The sequence below is a fragment of the Lissotriton helveticus genome, chromosome 7 (assembly GCF_964261635.1).
Source record: "Lissotriton helveticus chromosome 7, aLisHel1.1, whole genome shotgun sequence".
Classification (NCBI taxonomy): Eukaryota; Metazoa; Chordata; class Amphibia; order Caudata; family Salamandridae; genus Lissotriton; species Lissotriton helveticus.
Window position 1 is genome coordinate 515,453,090 of NC_136068.1, and position 21,444 is coordinate 515,474,533.

The window sequence follows — 21,444 nt, forward strand, 5'->3', positions numbered from 1 at the left end:
CTCTAGCAAATCCTCGGGGTATGATAAACGTTGGTGCCTAAGTAAGGTAAACAGTGGGGTTCCCTGCGGATGCCCACCACCTGCGAAATGTTCAACACAGCCTTCACCAGAAACAAGCAAGTCTTTGCCCATTTCACCCTCTGCCCCAGTACTGCCCAAACACAGTGACCAAGTGTCGTGCACCCTCCAAAGCCATATCCGTGCCCGTGAGAAAGATCAATAAATCATCCGCATAGAGGGAGATGAACTGCATATCCCCACGGAGGCATAAACCACGACAGTGCCTCCCCAACTGGGCATGGGAGGCCAGAGGCTCAATGGCCAAGGCAAATAACAACAGAGAGAGTAGGCAACCCTGTCGCTTGCCCCGCCCTACCTGGCAGGCTGATGAGATCGTCACACCCGTCCGCACTCGCCGCAGGTGCATGATGAATCACGAGCGGCGTCTTCACTCTGAGGTGGTGCAAGGTCTCTTTCAGCAGTGGGGAGAGCCTTGGTTAGATCTATTTGCCACTGAAGAGAACGCGAAATGTCAGCAATTCTGCACGTTGGAATTTCCAAGGTGGTACTCGCTCTGCAACACTTTTCGTTATGAGTAGAGTTGTTGTCTTCAATATGCCTTTCCGCCTATACCACTTCTTCCCAGAGTGCTGAAGAAGATCAAGCATGAACGGGGCCAAGTCATTCTAGTGGCTCTGGATTGGGCACGAAGAGTCTGGCATATCGAGCTGTTACAACTGGCCATCGACCCTCTGCTCTGACTGCCTCCTCTGGAGGATCTTCTGCCGCAGCGGCAGGGGACGGTCCTCTACCCGAACCTGTCCATCCTCCACCTCCTTGCGTGGAGATTGAGTGGCGACAGTTGACAGCCTTTGACTTTCCTCCCGAAGTCTGTAATGTTATCTTGGCAGTCAGACGTCCCTCCACTAAGACAGTATACGCCTGTAGATGGAACAAATTTGTGGCATAGTGAACAGCAAAGGCTTGTGGATCCCCCCTCTGCCCCTCTTTCTGAGGTTCTTTTGTTCCTCCTTTCTTTAGCCAACAGGTCTCTGCTCTGGGCACGCTTAAGGGCTATCTCTCAACCATCTCAGCCTTTTTTTGGCTTCCTAATCAGCCTTCTCTTTTCAAGTCCCCTATTGTAAATAGATTTCTTAAGGGCATTACTCACCTCTTTCCTCCTATTCCTTTTGTAATACCTCAGTGGGACTTGAACTTGGTCTAAACATACCTTATGTGTGCTCCTTTTGAGCCGCTGCATAACTGTCCTCCCAGACTTTTAACCTTAAAAACTGCCTTTCTGGTTGCCATCACCTCTGCTCACAAGGTAAGTGAGCTTTAGGCTGTGCCTTCTAAGCTTCCTTTTCTAGATGTTCATCCAGACAAGGTTGTCCTAAGACCAGACCTTCCTTTCCTCCCAAAGTGGTTACTTCTTTCCACATTTGTCAGACCATCACTTTGCCCACCATCTCTTTGCCTCGACTTCCCTCAAAGGTGGAAGAGAGGCTCCACCGTCCTAATCCAAAAAGTGTGCTGTCCTTCTATCTGAATCGCACAAGGCAATCCTGGGTGGATGACCAACTCTTTGTTGGTTATGTGGGCGCCCAAAAAAAGTCTGGCCATGCAAAAACGGACCATCTCTAGGTGGGTCATTCTTTGCATAAAAATGTGCTACTCTTTGGCAAAGTAGGAGCCTCCAGTAGGACTGTGTGCCCATTCCACCAGGGCAACAGCTGCCACTACTGCTTTGGGACGTGGCGTTCCCCTTCATGATATCTGCCATCCTCCCTGTTGTGCAAACTGACTTCTAGGGTTAAGGACTCCCTTTCAGGGCCCTAGTTTTGTGCACCAGTGGTCAGTGTCTTGCATGGCTCTGAGCTTCTGGCGTGGAATGTTGTGTAAAGAACTGACGTCAGCATGCGAGGGCGGCATCTAAGCAGATACTGCGATGTCATCCCAGCGACCACGACGCTGACGACGAACACGGAGTCGACCGACGCCACCTATCGACGTGCAGGGGTACTGCTCCGTAAAAAATTCTCCGGTTCCAGTCTGATGCCTGGGGGTAATTCTAAGGTAAGGAATCTATAACTAATATATGTCTTGCCGAAGGTAAGTAACTTGTTCTTCACTGCCAGAGGGCGCCATTTGCTTCTGGCGTCACACTACATGGCAATGCACTTTAATCAAAAGGCGATTGCAGGTGGTACACTAATTTTTAAATTCCTTTTTCCATTGGTATCATTTATTTTCCACCTCCCGTCCCTCATTAACCTATTTCTCATTTTTGGGTTCTCCAGCACTGCGAGGTCATACGAATGGTAATAGCGCTGTGCAAATATAACCACCCAACTGCAAACAAAAAAAACAATAGTAAAAAACATTGTCATTTACAGCTCCAATATCTCCAACTTTCACAAATGCAGGACCGTTTGCATTGCAAATGCTTGTTTTCCAATGTGGCTATCTTAAAATGTAGGTCCCTAGCTCAGCCGGCACATAGGGAAACTGAGCAAACCTGTAAGGTTTTTGAAACTAGACACCTAGTGAGAGTTTGAGCTATTTGCATTGTAAATGACAATGCCTTTTATTTATGTGTTTTGAAAACCTGCAAGTGGTGCGTAAACACGCACTTTGTGCTTATAGTCCTTGCTTACGAGAAGCAAGGCCGCTGGACAACCAAGAAACGGCGGCCCTCATCCTCCTGGACCTGCCAGCCGCCTTCGACACGGTCTGTCACCACACACTACGAACACGCCTCCACAACGCTGGGATCCAAGAGAAGGCCCTTAACTGAACCACCTCCTTCTGTAGTAGGGGATCTCTGTGTATAGTCATAATCTAGTGAATAGTCCCGCCCATGTGCGAGGACCCCGGCAATCAAAAATAATCTCTTAAGTTGTCAAAAAATTGCAGAACTGCAAAGACACTTAAGAGAAAATTTAAAGACAAATAATGCAGCCTATATTCACAGGCTACACTGTCCAGTACTTCAACTAGAAATTCCACCAAAAATCCACAAACAGCAAAGCCTGTCCAGATTTCCCTTGCTTTTACTGCAAAACCCCTCAGAATGATAGAGAGGAAGGCCTGGACAGACAAGCCCCATAGGCTGCCATTATGTGGTTTAAATAGGATACTGTGCCTTTAAGAGAATCTTCCAGAACTTTCTCCCAGTATCCCAGAATGCATAGCAGGTCCAACTTACTTCAGTTCTTTTTTCCGGCTCCTGCAAGCAGGACCCTGTGCATTGAGCTCCCCCTTTGTCAAGGGTTTATTGGATTTTTTTGACACTTTTTGGTTTTTAAAGTGTTCTCATTTGATTCTTGGTGTTGCCTTTCACTTCTGTGTGTGTTTGTTCAGGCTTTTAGGGATCTAAAATGCCTGCTTTGTTCAACAAGTGCCCATCATGTGGAAGGAAGAAGGCCAAGACTGATCCACACGACGTCTGCATTATTTGCCTCCCTGCTGAACATGTCCCTGAGGATTGTGACATCTGCCAGGCCTTTTCTACAAGGACCCTGAGGGAAAGACAGAAGATTAGGCTCCAAGACCTAGAAGAGAGGCGTCTGCAGGTGGGTCTGGGCAGGCTGGGAAGGCTCCCTCTGCCCCTGCTGAGGCCTCTGGGGGGCTCCCCAGAGGCAGGAAGACCAGCAAAAGGTCCCGGTCTTCATCGACGTCGATAGCATCGACGACGACGTCGAGAGGGATGACGACGGTGTGTTCCCCTTCTCCCCGGGGCTCCGGGTCGAGACAGCGTGGAAGATCGACGTCGAGAGGCCTGGCCAGGCCGCCGTCGAAGTCACCGCCGATGGCGTCGTCGACGTCGTCGACGTCGAGGCATCGCCGTAGACGCAGGCACCGGCGCTCGCCGTCGAGGCGACACCGCCGGTTGCCGTCGACCAGTTCGACGTCGAGGGGCTCCTCGGCGTCGAGGACCGCGAGGAAGCGGTCGTCAAGGAAGAAGGGTCGACGCTCGCCGTCGAGATCTGACCGCTCGTTGTCGAGGGGGCGACGATCGACGTCGAGAAAGAGACACTCGACATCGAGGAGACGGCGTTCGACGCCGGAGTCAAGGGATCGCCGTTCCACGCCTGAAAAACGACGCTCGACGTCGAGCAGGAAGAGATCGGCGTCGCCTAGGATCTCAACTTCCTCTAAGAGGCGCAGGAGGGATTCTGGCGCCAAAAGTCACGCTGGATCTGATGGAGGACGTAAGAGGCGTCGTTCACGCTCTGGAGGGTCTGGATCAAAGGCCCCTTCCTCCAAGAAGTCATCGGGCACGAGGTACTCGGTGGTATATACGCCTACCAGGCCTGTGACCCCTCCTCCTCTACCGAAGGAGGCTCCTCCGGCTAAGCCGCCGCTCCCCTCCATGCCTCCGCCTTCTCCGGCGGGGCAGCCTCTGCCGCCTATCCCTCCTCATAGACCACCGAGGTCGGTGTCCCTGCCTCTGCTTCCGACACCTCCTAAGGGTACGCCTACCCCGAAACCCCAGGAGAGGCCGCGGAAGACTCCTCCGCGGAAACCGGTGGAGCGCCCACGCGATGGGAGATCGCGCTCCCGCTCCGGGAGAAGGGACCGTTCGCGTCACAGGTCTTCGACCCGATCTAGACGGCGCCACAGGAGACACAGGTCTCGGTCACGGACCAGGTCATCTGGGACCAGGGACTACTCCCCGACCTTGTCGGATTCACCAGACACGAGGGTTTCACCGGTCGACGATCTGGTGTCCTTCCAGGACGTGCTGCTACGGGGTGCGGCGAAATTGGGCATTACTCTGACGGTGCCCACTCCGAAGACTTCGGTCATCTTCGAGACGCTCCACCAGAAGCATTTGTCTCGGCCGTTACTACCACTGGTGCCGGGCCTGGAAGAACCGGCCCTGGACCTCTTCCTCACGCCAGCAGTGACTAAGGCAGCACCTTCCAGGCTACAGAAGAAATACCGGGCTCCTGACTCGGACCCGGCCTTTCTGAGGCTGGAGCCTCCTCCAGACTCGGTGATTGTGACAGCGGCGCGCAAACATGCCACCACGCCTTCCTCCACAGTTCCGCCAGACAAGGAATCAAGGTGGTTGGATTCCTCTGGTAGAAGAGTTTGTGGGACCTCAGCGACCTCAATGAAGGCAGCTAGTGCCACTGCCTTGTTGGGTCGGTATGACAGAGCCCTCTGGGAATCGCTTCAACAATTTGTGGAACTTCTTCCGCGGGACAAGCGGGAAGACTTCCAGGAGGTGCTTAACGAAGGGTTGTTGGTGTCGAACCAAATCATCAGCGCTGCAGCTGACTCTTCTCTCCTGGCTGCGCATGGTTTCTGCCACGGAATAAACCAGCGACGACATGCATGGCTCCGCCTTACGTCTTTGAAACCGGACGCTCAGCAGAGGGTTGCTAATCTGCCATTCTCTGGCGAAACCCTGTTCGGGAAGCACGCGGACGATGAGATGGCCCGCATGAAGGCGGAAGCTGAAACGCTCACGGCGGTGGGTTTGGAGAAGCCCAAGGAGACCAAGAAGACGTACCGCCCGTTCCAACGGCGGTTCGGTGGTCAAGGCAGAGGGCGTGGCCAATCTTCCGGACAACAGCAGCAACAACAACAGCAGCAGTTCAGAAGACCATTCCAGAAACGCCAGAAGGGCAGAGGAGGCCATCAGTCGGCACCAGCGACTAAGGGCCAGGCCGGGTCTAGGCCCTGAGCACTTACTTCCACGTCAACTGTTACCCGCTCCGGTGGGGGGAAGCATTCAATCTTTTCTGGCAGAGTGGAGAAAAATTACTCAGGACAAGTGGGTGCTGAATATTGTTTGCAATGGATACAGTCTTCGGTTCATCAGCCCTCCCCCATCGATCCCTCCGGCCGGCTCACAGTATCAGCTGCGAGAGCTCCAGGCGGAGGCCGATATCCTGTTAAGGAAAAGGGCGATCGAAGTCGTACCTCTGTCTCAAAGAGGAAGAGGTCTGTACTCCCGGTTCTTTCTGGTTCGAAAAAAGGACAAGAACGAGTTCAGGCCCATTCTGGATTTGCGACACGCAAACAAGTGGATTCGCAGAGAAAAGTTTCGCATGCTGTCGTTGCATCAGATTTATCCTCAGCTGCAACGGGGAGACTGGCTGTGTGCCATCGACCTCCAGGATGCTTATTTCCATGTGCCCATTGCACACAAACACAGGAAGTTCCTGCGGTTCCACGTCGGCGCCAATCACTATCAATACACAGTACTGCCATTCGGACTGAAGTCTGCGCCGAGAACATTCTCAAAGTGCATGGCTGTGGTAGCAGCACACCTAAGGAGGAACAAGGTGTTTGTCTACCCGTATCTGGACGACTGGTTGATCAAGGCCTCCTCCTTCACGGAAGCGCAAGCACACTTCCAGAAGACGTGCGTTCTATTGAACAGGCTGGGGTTGCACATCAACATGACCAAGTCGGTTCCGACTCCAGTCCAGTGCATTCAGTACTTGGGAGCCTCCATCGATACGCTGTCAGCAAGCGTGTCTCCTTCGGAGGAGCGACGATTATCACTGGTTCGGAAGGCTCAGGCTCTCATGGCCGCTCCATCCACGACAGTGAGGACGGTGTCTTCTCTACTGGGATCGATGGCCTCTTGCATCTTCCTGACGCCACATGCGCGGCTGCACATGAGACCGCTGCAGGAGTGCTTGGAAGATCAGTGGGACCAGAGGAGAGGATCTTGGGACGACAAGATACGACTGTCTCTACATGTTCTTCAGTCTCTGAAGTGGTGGTGCTCAGCGGAGAATCTCCTCAGAGGGGTTCCCTTCCACAAGGACATTCCCATTCAGGTTGTCGTGACGGATGCTTCTCTCCAGGGCTGGGGAGCGCATTCCGGAGACCTACAGATTCAAGGGACGTGGTCACCGATGGAGTCCACGTACCACATCAATTTCCTGGAACTCAGAGCTGTTCACTTGGCACTGAAGGCTTTTCATCCGTCCTTCCGGACCGACTCTCTCCTTGTGCAAACGGACAATACGACCACAATGTATTACCTCAACAAGCAGGGAGGATCGAGGTCACGTACCCTGTCGCAGGAGGCACAGGCGATCTGGCGCTGGCTTCTGGCTCGAGGACTGACGATAACGGCTACCCATCTGCCAGGTGTGCAGAATGTTCAGGCGGACGCACTGAGCAGACTGATTCAGGAAAACCACGAATGGGTCATAAACGACGAAGTACTAGGAGAAGTCTTCGCAAGGTGGGGAACTCCAGACGTAGATCTGTTCGCCACTGCCGAAAACAGCAAATGCCGAGACTTCGCCTCCAGGTACTAACAGCCAGGGACGCTGGGGAACGCGTTATGGATCGACTGGTCGAACAGCTTTCTGTACGCTTTTCCACCCATTCCCCTGATTCCAGCGGTTCTCATCAAGTTGTCCCAGTCCAGGGCTCGGTTGATACTGATTGCCCCGGAATGGCCCAGACAGTGGTGGTTCACGGACCTGCTTCACCGGTCTCTACTTCCTCATATTCGGCTGCCGTGCAGGCCGGACCTTCTCACGAAGTTCGGGGGGCTGATGTTGCACCCCAACCTCTCGTCGTTGAGTTTGGCAGCATGGCTCCTGAGTTAGTACAGTATGGTCATCTGAATCTTCCTGCAGATTGTATGGACATACTGAAGGAGTCTAAGAGACCTTCCACTAGGACTTCCTATGCTTACAAGTGGAAGAGATTTTGTATCTGGTGTCAGTCTAAGAACTATGATCCGACGACTTGTAAGGAAGATGTCATCCTTCCTTATCTTCTACAGTTGGCGCAGTCTGGCCTTAATGTCCACTCTATTAAGGTTCATCTTGCTGCTTTGACTGCCTACAGGAAATGCCCTTCACAGACTTCCTTCTTCCAGATCCCTGTGATCAAAGATTTTTTGGAAGGCTTGAAGAAAGTGTTCCCTCCTGTCAGGCTTCCTTCGCCTTCATGGGAATTGAACGTGGTGCTGTCCAGATTGATGAAGGAGCCTTTTGAACCTATTCATAAGGCTTCGTTGCAGCACCTGTCCTGGAAGGCGGCGTTCCTCGTGGCCATTACATCGGCCCGTAGGGTGAGTGAAATTCAGGCGCTGTGTTGCCAAGAACCTTATACTGTATTTCATGCTGCTAAGGTTGTTATGCGTACTCACCCTAAATTTCTTCCCAAGGTTATTTCTGATTTTCATGTTAACCAGACCATAACTTTGCCTACGTTTTTTCAGAATCCTTCATCTCCAGCGGAGAGGTCCTTACATTCCCTGGATGTTAGGAGGGTGTTGAAATTTTATCTTGATAAGACCAAAGATATTCGTAGGTCTGACCAATTGTTTGTCAATTATGGATCAGTCAGGACGGGTCTTGCGACCTCTAAGCAGTCTATCTCTAGGTGGATTGTGTCCTGCATACAGCTATGTTACCAAAAAGCTAATAAGACCTTAGGGGGTAAGGCTAAGGCTCATTCCACCAGGGGCAAAGCTGCCACGACAGCCTTGCTCCGTAATGTTCCGATTGCAGAAATATGCAAGGCGGCCACTTGGAAGTCAGTTCATACCTTTGCTAAGCATTACTGCCTGGACACTGATGCCAGGGCAGATGCTCAAGTTGGACAGGCTTCGCTGCGAAATCTGTTCGCACAATAGTGGTGTTAATTCTCTCTTATCCACCGCCGCTTTGGTGTGGGGATGGGCTTGCCATTCTATTCACTAGATTATGACTATACACAGAGATCCCCTACTACAGAAGGAGTAGTTTCTGTCCTGTAACTCCAGTTCTGTAGTAGGGGTATCTCCGTTATAGTCATAAGCGCCCTCCCGCCTCCCCGGTGGAGAGAGAGAGAGAAAATGTTCCTTTACGGAATGCGACAGGTCTGGGCGTGTTACGCCTTCAAAAAGAACTGAAGTAAGTTGGACCTGCTATGCATTCTGGGATACTGGGAGAAAGTTCTGGAAGATTCTCTTAAAGGCACAGTATCCTATTTAAACCACATAATGGCAGCCTATGGGGCTTGTCTGTCCAGGCCTTCCTCTCTATCATTCTGAGGGGTTTTGCAGTAAAAGCAAGGGAAATCTGGACAGGCTTTGCTGTTTGTGGATTTTTGGTGGAATTTCTAGTTGAAGTACTGGACAGTGTAGCCTGTGAATATAGGCTGCATTATTTGTCTTTAAATTTTCTCTTAAGTGTCTTTGCAGTTCTGCAATTTTTTGACAATTTAAGAGATTATTTTTGATTGCCGGGGTCCTCGCACATGGGCGGGACTATTCACTAGATTATGACTATAACAGAGATACCCCTACTACAGAACTGGAGTTACAGGACAGAAACTACTCCTTCCTCTCCGGCAGAACACAGAGCGTCCGCCTTCCCCCCTTCCGCGCCGAAGCCACCGAGATCATCTGCGGCGTACCCCAGGGCTCATCCCTCATCCCAACCCTCTTTAACATCTACATGGCACCGCTCGCCCACGTCGCCCGTCGGCACAACCTCAACATCCTCTCCTACGCCGATGACACCCAGCTGATATTCTCCCTCACCAAGGACCCCCACACCACCAAAACCAACCTTCATGAAGGAATGAAGGCCGTTGCTGAATGGATGAGGAACAGCCGACTGAAGCTGAACTCGGACAAGACGGAGGTCCTCATCCTCGGATCCAACCCTTCGGCCTGGGACGACTCCTGGTGGCCGACCGCACTGGGAACCGCTCCAACACCCACCGACCATGCACGCAACCTAGGGGTCATTCTCGACTCCACCCTCTCCATGACTATGTTATGTTATGTTACTAATTTTTATATAGCGCTCAGCTGCCCCAGCTAAGGGGCGTCCCGGCGCTTTACCAAAACAGCAAGGAGGGCGACTGCCACTGACAACCAGACAGACCCTAAAATAACAGACTCTAAGGCATAGATCTTCAAACTGTGGGGCGCAGCATCCCCTCAGGGGGGGCGTGCACTCCACCCCAACACTTAAGCTTCCATTGTTCCTTCCAGGCCCATTAGTCTTCGTGTGTCTCAGTCCGAGCAGCTGCTGCAGCTCAGGGCTGCTGGGGGCTCGCCTGGGCAGTGTCTGGAGTCTATTCTCCGGCACGTCCAAACTTTTCACAGGTCCTTAAAGACCACGTGCAACCCATGGAGCACAAAGAGCTAAACAAGAGCTCAAAGCGAGCACAAACTAGTAGTTTAAAAGCTCAAAGAAGGGTACAAATAACACAAAAGGGCACAAAAAAGCAGAAAATAGCAAAATGAAAAAAGAAAGGAGCACAAAATGCACACCCTGAATGCGACCTGTTTTATGCTGCATCGATAGGGAATTTTAGAATGGTTAATGGCTGCTAAACTGTTCGGGTTATTTTAAATATGCTTGGAGGTAGTCTGAACCGAAAACCGACATATTGATAGCGAACCATTTAAACTTTCCTGTTACATTTGAATGGCATTCATAACTTCCTAAGCTCTGGTCATAAAAGGCATGATTGCTGGCTTAACAGAAGAGGAATCCATTTAGAGAAAACCGAAAATAAAGTAACTTATTTTCTTTGTATGTAGTGTTTTTTGTTCAGGCTTTTGTTTGACCTTTACTACTGTTTCGATGTCGCAGGTAAAGGGGCAGGGCTACATGTTTAGCGCTTTACCCAGGCTCCACAACCTCAGTGAATGGACTTGACCCAGCTTCAAAGCTGAGGTGAGCCTGGTGCTTCCTTTAATTCTGAACATTCATGTCCATATTTCACCCATGTTCCTATGTGTAGCCAGCTATACACCTTGTGTAATTGACCTGCCAGACACGAATTGAGCACTGCTAAACTTGATACATTTTTGGGGGTGGGTTACATATTTCCACCACTCGAATTACTTTCATATTTCACTGTGCTAATTCACCGCTAATCCCCCCCCAAAAAGCGCTTCAACACCCCATCAGGGGGAACAATCGCTATATAAATGCAAACCTTTTTTCCCCTCCTCTATCCTTCTGAATCCAAATAATTGACTAACCTATCCACCACTTAAATCACTTCCATATTTCACTGTACTAATTCAACACTAATCCTTTATGGGTTCCGGAGTAGCGTGCTTCATTCCTTTACCCTTTATCCCACTAGTAGTGGGATTGTTGGAGGGGTCAATTAGGAGCGGATTTGGAGATAATGCCATAGGTGCTGACTTTGGTTCTGGGACCCAGGTTCGAGTCCTGGCATTGACTCAACATCATGTGATCCTGGGCAAAATCACTTAATTTACCAGTGACTTATGAAAAATGAATTTGACCTTGATTAAAGTCGCTGGTGCTTGTTTAACACGTTCCAATCCCTAGAGCTGAGTACACAAGCCTAATATAACAATTATTGTGAAGTATGCCTACCATCTGTCCTCAATTCTTTCTTAGACCAAATTTAAATGCTTTCTTGTGCAGGTATTTCTGAAACTTTCGACGGTGATCTTCTTTCTAAACCAAGTATGCTAACAAACTAACTGACTCATGATGCTGCTAGAGAATAAAGATGTATATATCCTCTTGAATCACTTATACCATATGTGTTTGATGTAAATGTCCCCTAGGCCTTCTTGGAAAACTGTGGCTGGCCTCCTACTGGCACGGCACGGCAACACCTGGCCACACTCCACATAAACACAGATTTTTGAGTTGTGTCAGTAAGCATGTTTTGTGGTACCCCTTTTTCTGATATCTTGTATAGGGGCAAGGATGTGGCGCAACAGCCAGAGCTGAAGACTGTGGAGCTGGGGAACCAGGTTCAATTTTTGATGTCTGCTCAACATCCTATGATTCTGGGCAAAGCACTTAATCTCCCTGTGCTTACAAAAATTAATGTGTGCTTGTGTAATGTGAAAGATGCTCCTGTAAACCCAATACCTTTGGGTCATGTTCGCACTATATAAAACAGCAAACATATATTACAAAATTTTGTGAGCACTCCCGTTTCCGGGTTTCTCAAGACTGGAAGTGGAGCACAACCTAAGGATGGCAGAAGCAAGAATCCATCCACACATTGACTGTCTCTGTGGAGAAAAACAAGCACACCCCTCAACTGTGTTTTGGGTGTGTTTTCACTAATCTATCCTAAATTTTGTTTTATGTGAAAAATAAAGCACCAATATAACTTTTGGGGGCTAATGTATTCTTGAAACTTTTCAATTAAACTTTATATAAGCACAAGCACTACAAAGACTTCAGTTTACCAAACACTCTTAATTTATTTAATATTATTTGCCCTATACGACGTGGGCTCTGCAGGAGGGAATCGCCATCAATGATGCAGAGTACCAGCTTCCAGAACGTTTTTCTCAGGTGGTAGTTGTGGGGGGGCTCGACGTGTAAAAAGATTTAGATGGGGGGGCTCAGTCGGCAAAAGTTTGAAGACCTCTGCTCTAAGGTCTAGTCTAGAGGAAAAAGGTAAGTCTTGATTGCTTTCCTGAATGTCAGCAGATCGTTTAACAAAGGTTTGGGAGGTGCACAGCAAGGTTACTCAGGAGGTTCTTGCAAAAGTTGTTGCAATTTTAGGGTGCTCTCACCGGGTGGTGTTGTCCGTCTTCACACCACTAGATACTACTGAAGTTGTGTTTGCGGGAACCGCAGGTACATCCCCAATGAGGCACACCGAAGAATGATCACACAAAAGTGCTTCGTTTCTTGCTAGAATTTTTCACGTTTTATTTTCTTAAGAATTACTTCATTTGAGAGTTGTTTGTAGTTTACTGATATTTAAAGCATATCAAAAGACAACATCATTATGCATCCGAACTGTGATATCCTATGCATTTCGGGCTGATGGGCCCTTGGTCACGGATAAGCTGAGGAGGAAGAGTAAAGAAAGACGAGTGTAAGGGATGAAGCTCAAGCATATAGCGTAAATAGTGTGTACAAAGTGCTCATAGTGCGATTAAAAAAGACGGATAATATGTTGTGGATGACGTGAAAAAATAGTAACCAAAAGTGATAAAGAACGGATGAAGAAACGTAGTTAACTCGTAACTATAATACGGCAATTCCTACTGATGGAAAACATGTAGGTCTAGAACAAAAACTTTAACTTTAAAGCCGACGTGGGCGTGCTCCGTACACAAACGGTTGCGTGATGGTTTAAAGCTTGCAGAATAACGCGTTAGCATGCACTTACTTCAGGATGAAGAACATAACGGCGTATAAACGCGTGCTCACTCGACTTAGCGGCCGGTTGTCTAATGTGTCAGGAAATGAAGTGAGTAGATATATGCTTAGAGACTTAAGCATAGAAAGTAAAAGCGGACTAACGTGTAGTAGTGAGGTTGAAAAAGTGTGGCAGCCATTTTGGAATGGTGAAGTTATCGTGAGAATCGAAACAAGGTACATACAATGTGTAAGCGGTATCAGAATATACATGGTAGCGTAATAAACACTATGTACAAAATTATAAAAAACAACTTAATTCAGTACGATCGTTAAGCCCATTCGGCTTAAGAGTCTGTAGCAAGTAAATCCATTCAAGTTCTCTCCTAAGTAGGAATTTGGAGTTGTCAGTTCCTTCTTTTTTCAACACCGTTTCAAGAATGATGAATTTCATTTGAGCGATGGTATGGTTAGCCTCAATGAAATGCATAGCAATATTTGATTTTTCAGATCTTAGTCTAATGTTAGACTTGTGTTCATTGAGTCGAACTTTCATTTTCCGTTCTGTCTTGCCAATGTACAGTTTGCCACACGGGCATTTCAATGCGTAAATTACATTGGCAGTATCACATGTTGCATCCACCTTAAGTTTTACATCGTGACCTTTCATAGGGTGCTGTATAGTGTTTCCTTTGATGGCACTGTTGCAGTGACTGCAGTTGCGGCATGATTGGGTGCCTCGATGTTGTTTGGATGGCTCACTAGATTTGGTTAGGATTTCTTTCAAGTTGTTGCTTCTGGTGTGAGCGAAGATTGGAGGTTGCTCAAAAATACCCATGAAGTCGGGTTCATTTTTTAACACAGGCCAATGTTTGCAGATAATCTTTTTAAACTTGCAACTAGCTGTTGAATACTTGGACACGAGCACCATGCGTTGTTTTGGATCCTTTTGAGACTTAGTCATACTGTCACTTCTAGAGATGGTGGTGACACGATCACGTGCTTGTTTCAAGATGTTGTGGGGATATCCTCGTTCAAGAAATCTATTTTCCATTTCTGTGATACGTTCTTCTACCAGCTGTTCGTTAGACACTATGCGTTTAACGCGTAGCATCTGGGAGAATGGGAGGTGTTTTTTAAGGGAGCCTTGATGAAAACTAGAATAGTGTAAAGCATTGTTTCGATCAGTACTTTTCCTATAAAGGTCGGTGACCAATCCTTGTGAAGTGTTTTTTATATGTACATCCAGAAATGCGATATCTGTATCGCTGATGAGCCATGTCAGTTTGATGCGTGGATCTTTAACATTAATCTCAGTCATTAGGTCATGTAGAGTTTCCTTGGTATCTGACCATAAAAAGAAAAGGTCATCAATATAACGTGCGTACAGTTTGGCATGTTTCTGGAAATTCAAGTTGGTGTATATGTAGTTCTTTTCGAAATTTTCCATGTAAGTATTTGCGTATGACGGGGCAGCACAATTACCCATGGCCATCCCAGAGAGTTGTAGAAACCAGCGATCTTGTACTTTGAAGTAAGAATGGTAAAGGGTAAACATCATTAATTCAATTAGAAATGTTTGGAGTTTCACGTCAATTCCACTGTTTAGTAATGTATGTTCAATAGCTTCAATTCCTCCAAGGTGCGGTATAGAGGTATACAATGAACTCACATCAGCTGTGCATAGTATGTAAGATTCATTTTGAAGGTTCGGAATTTTGGAAAGTTTCAACAAGAAGTCAGTTGTGTCCTTGATGTAGCTGTGGGATTGGATCACTAACGGTTGTAAATATTTGTCGATAAATTTGCCAGTTCTCTCATGAATAGATTTTTTGGTGGATACTATGGGCCTGAACGGTGGATCCATCAGATTTTTGTGGATTTTGGGGCTCATGTGTATTGTGGGACTTTTAGGACAATCAATCAACAGATATTTTTTAGTGCGTTCTTCGATGATTCCGTTTTGGAATGCTTTCAGCACGATGTCTTTGAGTAAATCTTGGTACTCATTTGTAGGGTTACAGTCCAACTCCAAATAGATGGAGGTGTCTTCTATGTGCTCTTTGAGTTTGTTCTGATACATTTCACTGTCCAAAATAACTAATGCGCCCCCTTTGTCCGCTTTGGTGATATTGATCTGGGGATTATTGGCCAATGCTTTCAAAGTATCGCGGTCTTTAGTGGTTAAGTTCTGGATCTTCCTTGGTGTCTTAAAGTTGATCTTTGAGAGATCCTGGCGGACTAAAGTTTCGAACAAGTCTATACATTTGTGGCTGGTCGGTGGTAGGTATGTACTTGGTAGTCGTAGTCCTTTGAGTTCATCCTCTTTTGTGGTAGTTACAGGAGGTAGGACATTGTCGAAAAAATGTCTGAGTCTAAGTTTACGGGTAAATTTAAATGTGCTTACTTCAAGTTCCAAAAGGTTAGTGGAAGTGGTTGGGATGAAAGAAGTACCTTTCTCCAATAATTTCATTTGGTAGTCACTGATTTCCGTCTTCGAGATGTTAATTATGAGACTTGTTTCTTTTTGGCTATTGTGCTTCTGGTGGCTGGTGGACTGATGTCTCTGTCTTTTGTTTTTGCTCCGCCTGGGTCGTCGGGAGGAGCTTGGCTTACCTCTAAAAAAGACTGTGTTGATGTGGTTAAATCTTGAGGTTGGTTGGCACTCGATGTGCTAGCTTGTTCTCTGTTAGTCGGTTGCCTGAATGGTTGGGGACGTTTTGGTGGAATCCTTGTCGAATCTGAGTCGGATGATGAGGTGTCGGTGTTCATGGTTGATGGTTTGTTGCGACGTTTTTGGGCATAAATATCGGCCCAAGAATAAACTTCATCCAGCTTGTAATCCAGCGTGTCGCGTCGGAATTTTCTGACTTTACGCTCTAATATTTCCTTCTGATATTTGTCCAAAATAGTTTTAGTGTCTTCAAGCATGGATGTTAGTTCCTCGTTTGTGAGTAGATTTTTTACTTCTTCTTGCAGTTCTTTCATTTCGGTCTCCATTTCTTTAAGGATGCCTGCTAGTTCCTCGACAATTAACAATATTAGATCTAAGCTGCACTTATTAAGTATGCCATTCCATTTCTCGAGGAAGCTTTTGGAGTTTTTACACAGTGAAGGTTTTAGTGCAATGCGAAGACCACGTGGGATCCTGAGTGCCCGGTGATACCGCAGTAAAGTGCTCGCATGGAGCTTCTGGTTGATATGTCTTTTCGACAAGTAGATTAACTGTCTCACACATTGTTCCTTGTTTCTAGAAGTTGTGGTCGGGCTTACGTCTTCCTCTATCAGCGCGTAGATTCTGTCTTTCTCTGAGTCGTCATATGCCAATGTGTGTGCTCTGGCTTCCGTGCTTCTGCTGATGTCTTCAAATTGCATGTTTGAGGAGCGTGCTACCCCTCCGTGGGCGGAAATGGGATATATCAAACAAAGGTTTGGGAGGTGCACAGCAAGGTTACTCAGGAGGTTCTTGCAAAAGTTGTTGCAATTTTAGGGTGCTCTCACCGGGTGGTGTTGTCCGTCTTCACACCACTAGATACTACTGAAGTTGTGTTTGCGGGAACCGCAGGTACATCCCCAATGAGGCACACCGAAGAATGATCACACAAAAGTGCTTCGTTTCTTGCTAGAATTTTTCACGTTTTATTTTCTTAAGAATTACTTCATTTGAGAGTTGTTTGTAGTTTACTGATATTTAAAGCATATCAAAAGACAACATCATTATGCATCCGAACTGTGATATCCTATGCATTTCGGGCTGATGGGCCCTTGGTCACGGATAAGCTGAGGAGGAAGAGTAAAGAAAGACGAGTGTAAGGGATGAAGCTCAAGCATATAGCGTAAATAGTGTGTACAAAGTGCTCATAGTGCGATTAAAAAAGACGGATAATATGTTGTGGATGACGTGAAAAAATAGTAACCAAAAGTGATAAAGAACGGATGAAGAAACGTAGTTAACTCGTAACTATAATACGGCAATTCCTACTGATGGAAAACATGTAGGTCTAGAACAAAAACTTTAACTTTAAAGCCGACGTGGGCGTGCTCCGTACACAAACGGTTGCGTGATGGTTTAAAGCTTGCAGAATAACGCGTTAGCATGCACTTACTTCAGGATGAAGAACATAACGGCGTATAAACGCGTGCTCACTCGACTTAGCGGCCGGTTGTCTAATGTGTCAGGAAATGAAGTGAGTAGATATATGCTTAGAGACTTAAGCATAGAAAGTAAAAGCGGACTAACGTGTAGTAGTGAGGTTGAAAAAGTGTGGCAGCCATTTTGGAATGGTGAAGTTATCGTGAGAATCGAAACAAGGTACATACAATGTGTAAGCGGTATCAGAATATACATGGTAGCGTAATAAACACTATGTACAAAATTATAAAAAACAACTTAATTCAGTACGATCGTTAAGCCCATTCGGCTTAAGAGTCTGTAGCAAGTAAATCCATTCAAGTTCTCTCCTAAGTAGGAATTTGGAGTTGTCAGTTCCTTCTTTTTTCAACACCGTTTCAAGAATGATGAATTTCATTTGAGCGATGGTATGGTTAGCCTCAATGAAATGCATAGCAATATTTGATTTTTCAGATCTTAGTCTAATGTTAGACTTGTGTTCATTGAGTCGAACTTTCATTTTCCGTTCTGTCTTGCCAATGTACAGTTTGCCACACGGGCATTTCAATGCGTAAATTACATTGGCAGTATCACATGTTGCATCCACCTTAAGTTTTACATCGTGACCTTTCATAGGGTGCTGTATAGTGTTTCCTTTGATGGCACTGTTGCAGTGACTGCAGTTGCGGCATGATTGGGTGCCTCGATGTTGTTTGGATGGCTCACTAGATTTGGTTAGGATTTCTTTCAAGTTGTTGCTTCTGGTGTGAGCGAAGATTGGAGGTTGCTCAAAAATACCCATGAAGTCGGGTTCATTTTTTAACACAGGCCAATGTTTGCAGATAATCTTTTTAAACTTGCAACTAGCTGTTGAATACTTGGACACGAGCACCATGCGTTGTTTTGGATCCTTTTGAGACTTAAACGAGGATATCCCCACAACATCTTGAAACAAGCACGTGATCGTGTCACCACCATCTCTAGAAGTGACAGTATGACTAAGTCTCAAAAGGATCCAAAACAACGCATGGTGCTCGTGTCCAAGTATTCAACAGCTAGTTGCAAGTTTAAAAAGATTATCTGCAAACATTGGCCTGTGTTAAAAAATGAACCCGACTTCATGGATATTTTTGAGCAACCTCCAATCTTCGCTCACACCAGAAGCAACAACTTGAAAGAAATCCTAACCAAATCTAGTGAGCCATCCAAACAACATCGAGGCACCCAATCATGCCGCAACTGCAGTCACTGCAACAGTGCCATCAAAGGAAACACTATACAGCACCCTATGAAAGGTCACGATGTAAAACTTAAGGTGGATGCAACATGTGATACTGCCAATGTAATTTACGCATTGAAATGCCCGTGTGGCAAACTGTACATTGGCAAGACAGAACGGAAAATGAAAGTTCGACTCAATGAACACAAGTCTAACATTAGACTAAGATCTGAAAAATCAAATATTGCTATGCATTTCATTGAGGCTAACCATACCATCGCTCAAATGAAATTCATCATTCTTGAAACGGTGTTGAAAAAAGAAGGAACTGACAACTCCAAATTCCTACTTAGGAGAGAACTTGAATGGATTTACTTGCTACAGACTCTTAAGCCGAATGGGCTTAACGATCGTACTGAATTAAGTTGTTTTTTATAATTTTGTACATAGTGTTTATTACGCTACCATGTATATTCTGATACCGCTTACACATTGTATGTACCTTGTTTCGATTCTCACGATAACTTCACCATTCCAAAATGGCTGCCACACTTTTTCAACCTCACTACTACACGTTAGTCCGCTTTTACTTTCTATGCTTAAGTCTCTAAGCATATATCTACTCACTTCATTTCCTGACACATTAGACAACCGGCCGCTAAGTCGAGTGAGCACGCGTTTATACGCCGTTATGTTCTTCATCCTGAAGTAAGTGCATGCTAACGCGTTATTCTGCAAGCTTTAAACCATCACGCAACCGTTTGTGTACGGAGCACGCCCACGTCGGCTTTAAAGTTAAAGTTTTTGTTCTAGACCTACATGTTTTCCATCAGTAGGAATTGCCGTATTATAGTTACGAGTTAACTACGTTTCTTCATCCGTTCTTTATCACTTTTGGTTACTATTTTTTCACGTCATCCACAACATATTATCCGTCTTTTTTAATCGCACTATGAGCACTTTGTACACACTATTTACGCTATATGCTTGAGCTTCATCCCTTACACTCGTCTTTCTTTACTCTTCCTCCTCAGCTTAACCCGTGACCAAGGGCCCATCAGCCCGAAATGCATAGGATATCACAGTTCGGATGCATAATGATGTTGTCTTTTGATATGCTTTAAATATCAGTAAACTACAAACAACTCTCAAATGAAGTAATTCTTAAGAAAATAAAACGTGAAAAATTCTAGCAAGAAACGAAGCACTTTTGTGTGATCATTCTTCGGTGTGCCTCATTGGGGATGTACCTGCGGTTCCCGCAAACACAACTTCAGTAGCAGATCGTTTAATCCACGTAGCCAGGACGGCAAGGAGTTCCATAATTTAGCAGCCATGTAACGGAAGGAACGTCCGCCCATCCTAGAGCGTTTCACACTCAGAACCGCTACCAGGTTCTGGCCTAAACAGGTCAACGCCGTCATCTCCTGTTTCAACACCCTCCGCATGCTCCGTAGGATCTACAAGTGGATCCCCACTGAAACGAGAAGAACAGTCACCCAGGCCCTTGTCAGCAGCAGGTTGGACTATGGAAACGCCCTCTACGCAGGAGCCTCGGCCAAACTCCTGAGACGACTTCAACGCATCCAGAATGCCTCTGCACGCCTGATCCTCGACATCCCTCCCTGCAGCCACATCACACCCACCTGAGAGACCTGCACTGGCTCCCGGTCAACAAGAGGATAACCTTCAAGCTCCTCACCCACGCACACAAGGCACTCCACAACACCGGACCAAGGTATCTCAACAGACGACTCAGCTTCTACACCCCCACCCGCCAACTCCGCTCCGCCGACCTCGCTACAGTCCCCTGCTTCCGAAGAGCGACCTCAGGCGGCGGGTCGTTCTCCCACCTCACCGCCAAGACCTGGAACACCCTCCCCATCCACCTACGGCAAGACCTGCTGACCTTCAGAAAACTTCTCAAGACCTGGCTTTTCAAGCAGCATTACCCACCCCAGCGCATTGAGACCCTCACTGGTGAGTAGTGCGCTTTACAAATGATATGATTGATTGATTGAAGGCTGGCAGTAAAAGAGGTGCTTCTCGTAAGCAATGACTATAAGTACAAAGTGTGGATTGTGGGTAGGAAAACATTGGGGGATCCATGCAAGTCATACTTTCCTGGACTCTCCGGTTGTCTAGTTTTCAGAAATCTCTGGGTTTGGTAGATTTTCTAGATGTCTGCCGAGCCTGGGGCCAAAAACCCAGGTGACCCCGTGCAAAATCAGGTTGTTTTGTGATAGGTCATTTTGATTTCTCCACAATACGCTTTGGGCCCTTGCCTGTCGCGGGTACTTGGCCCATCCACACAAGTGAGATACCATTTTGTATCGGGAGACTTGGGGAAATGCTGGGTGGTGGGAAATTTGTGTCAGTCCAGTGATCACACAACTTTTCCACAGAGAAATGTGAAAAAATGTGATTTTGTTTCAGCTAAATTTGAGGTTTGCTGGGCTTTGTGGGTAGGAAAACAATGGGGGATCCACACAAGCCATATATTCCTGGACTTCCCCGGATGTCTAGTTTTCAGAAATGTCTGGGTTTGATGGGTTTCCCTAGATGGTTGCCAAGCCAGGGGCCAAAAACCAAGGTGACTCCCTTTGCAAAACCAGTTTGTTTTGTGATAGGTAATTTTGATGTCTCCACAATAAGTTTTGGGCCCTAGCCTGTCGCGGGTACTTGGCCCATCGACACAAGGGAGGTACCATTTTTATCGGGAGACTTGAGGGAACGCTGGGTGGATGGAAGTTTGTAGGTCGCCGCAGATTTGGGAACTTTTCTGTTTGAGGTTTGCGGGGGATTCTCTGTAAAAAACAACTGTGAGAGCCACGCAAGTCATGCACCCCTGTACTCTCCACGTTGTCTACTATTAAAAAATGTGCAGTTTTGCCTAGGTGACGACTGAGCTAGGGCACAAAATCCCCAACTACCCATATTGACAAAAGAAAAGTACTTACAAAAGGTCATCTTACAGCCACAAATATAAACCTGGCACTAATTTGATAAAGTTAATCCACCAC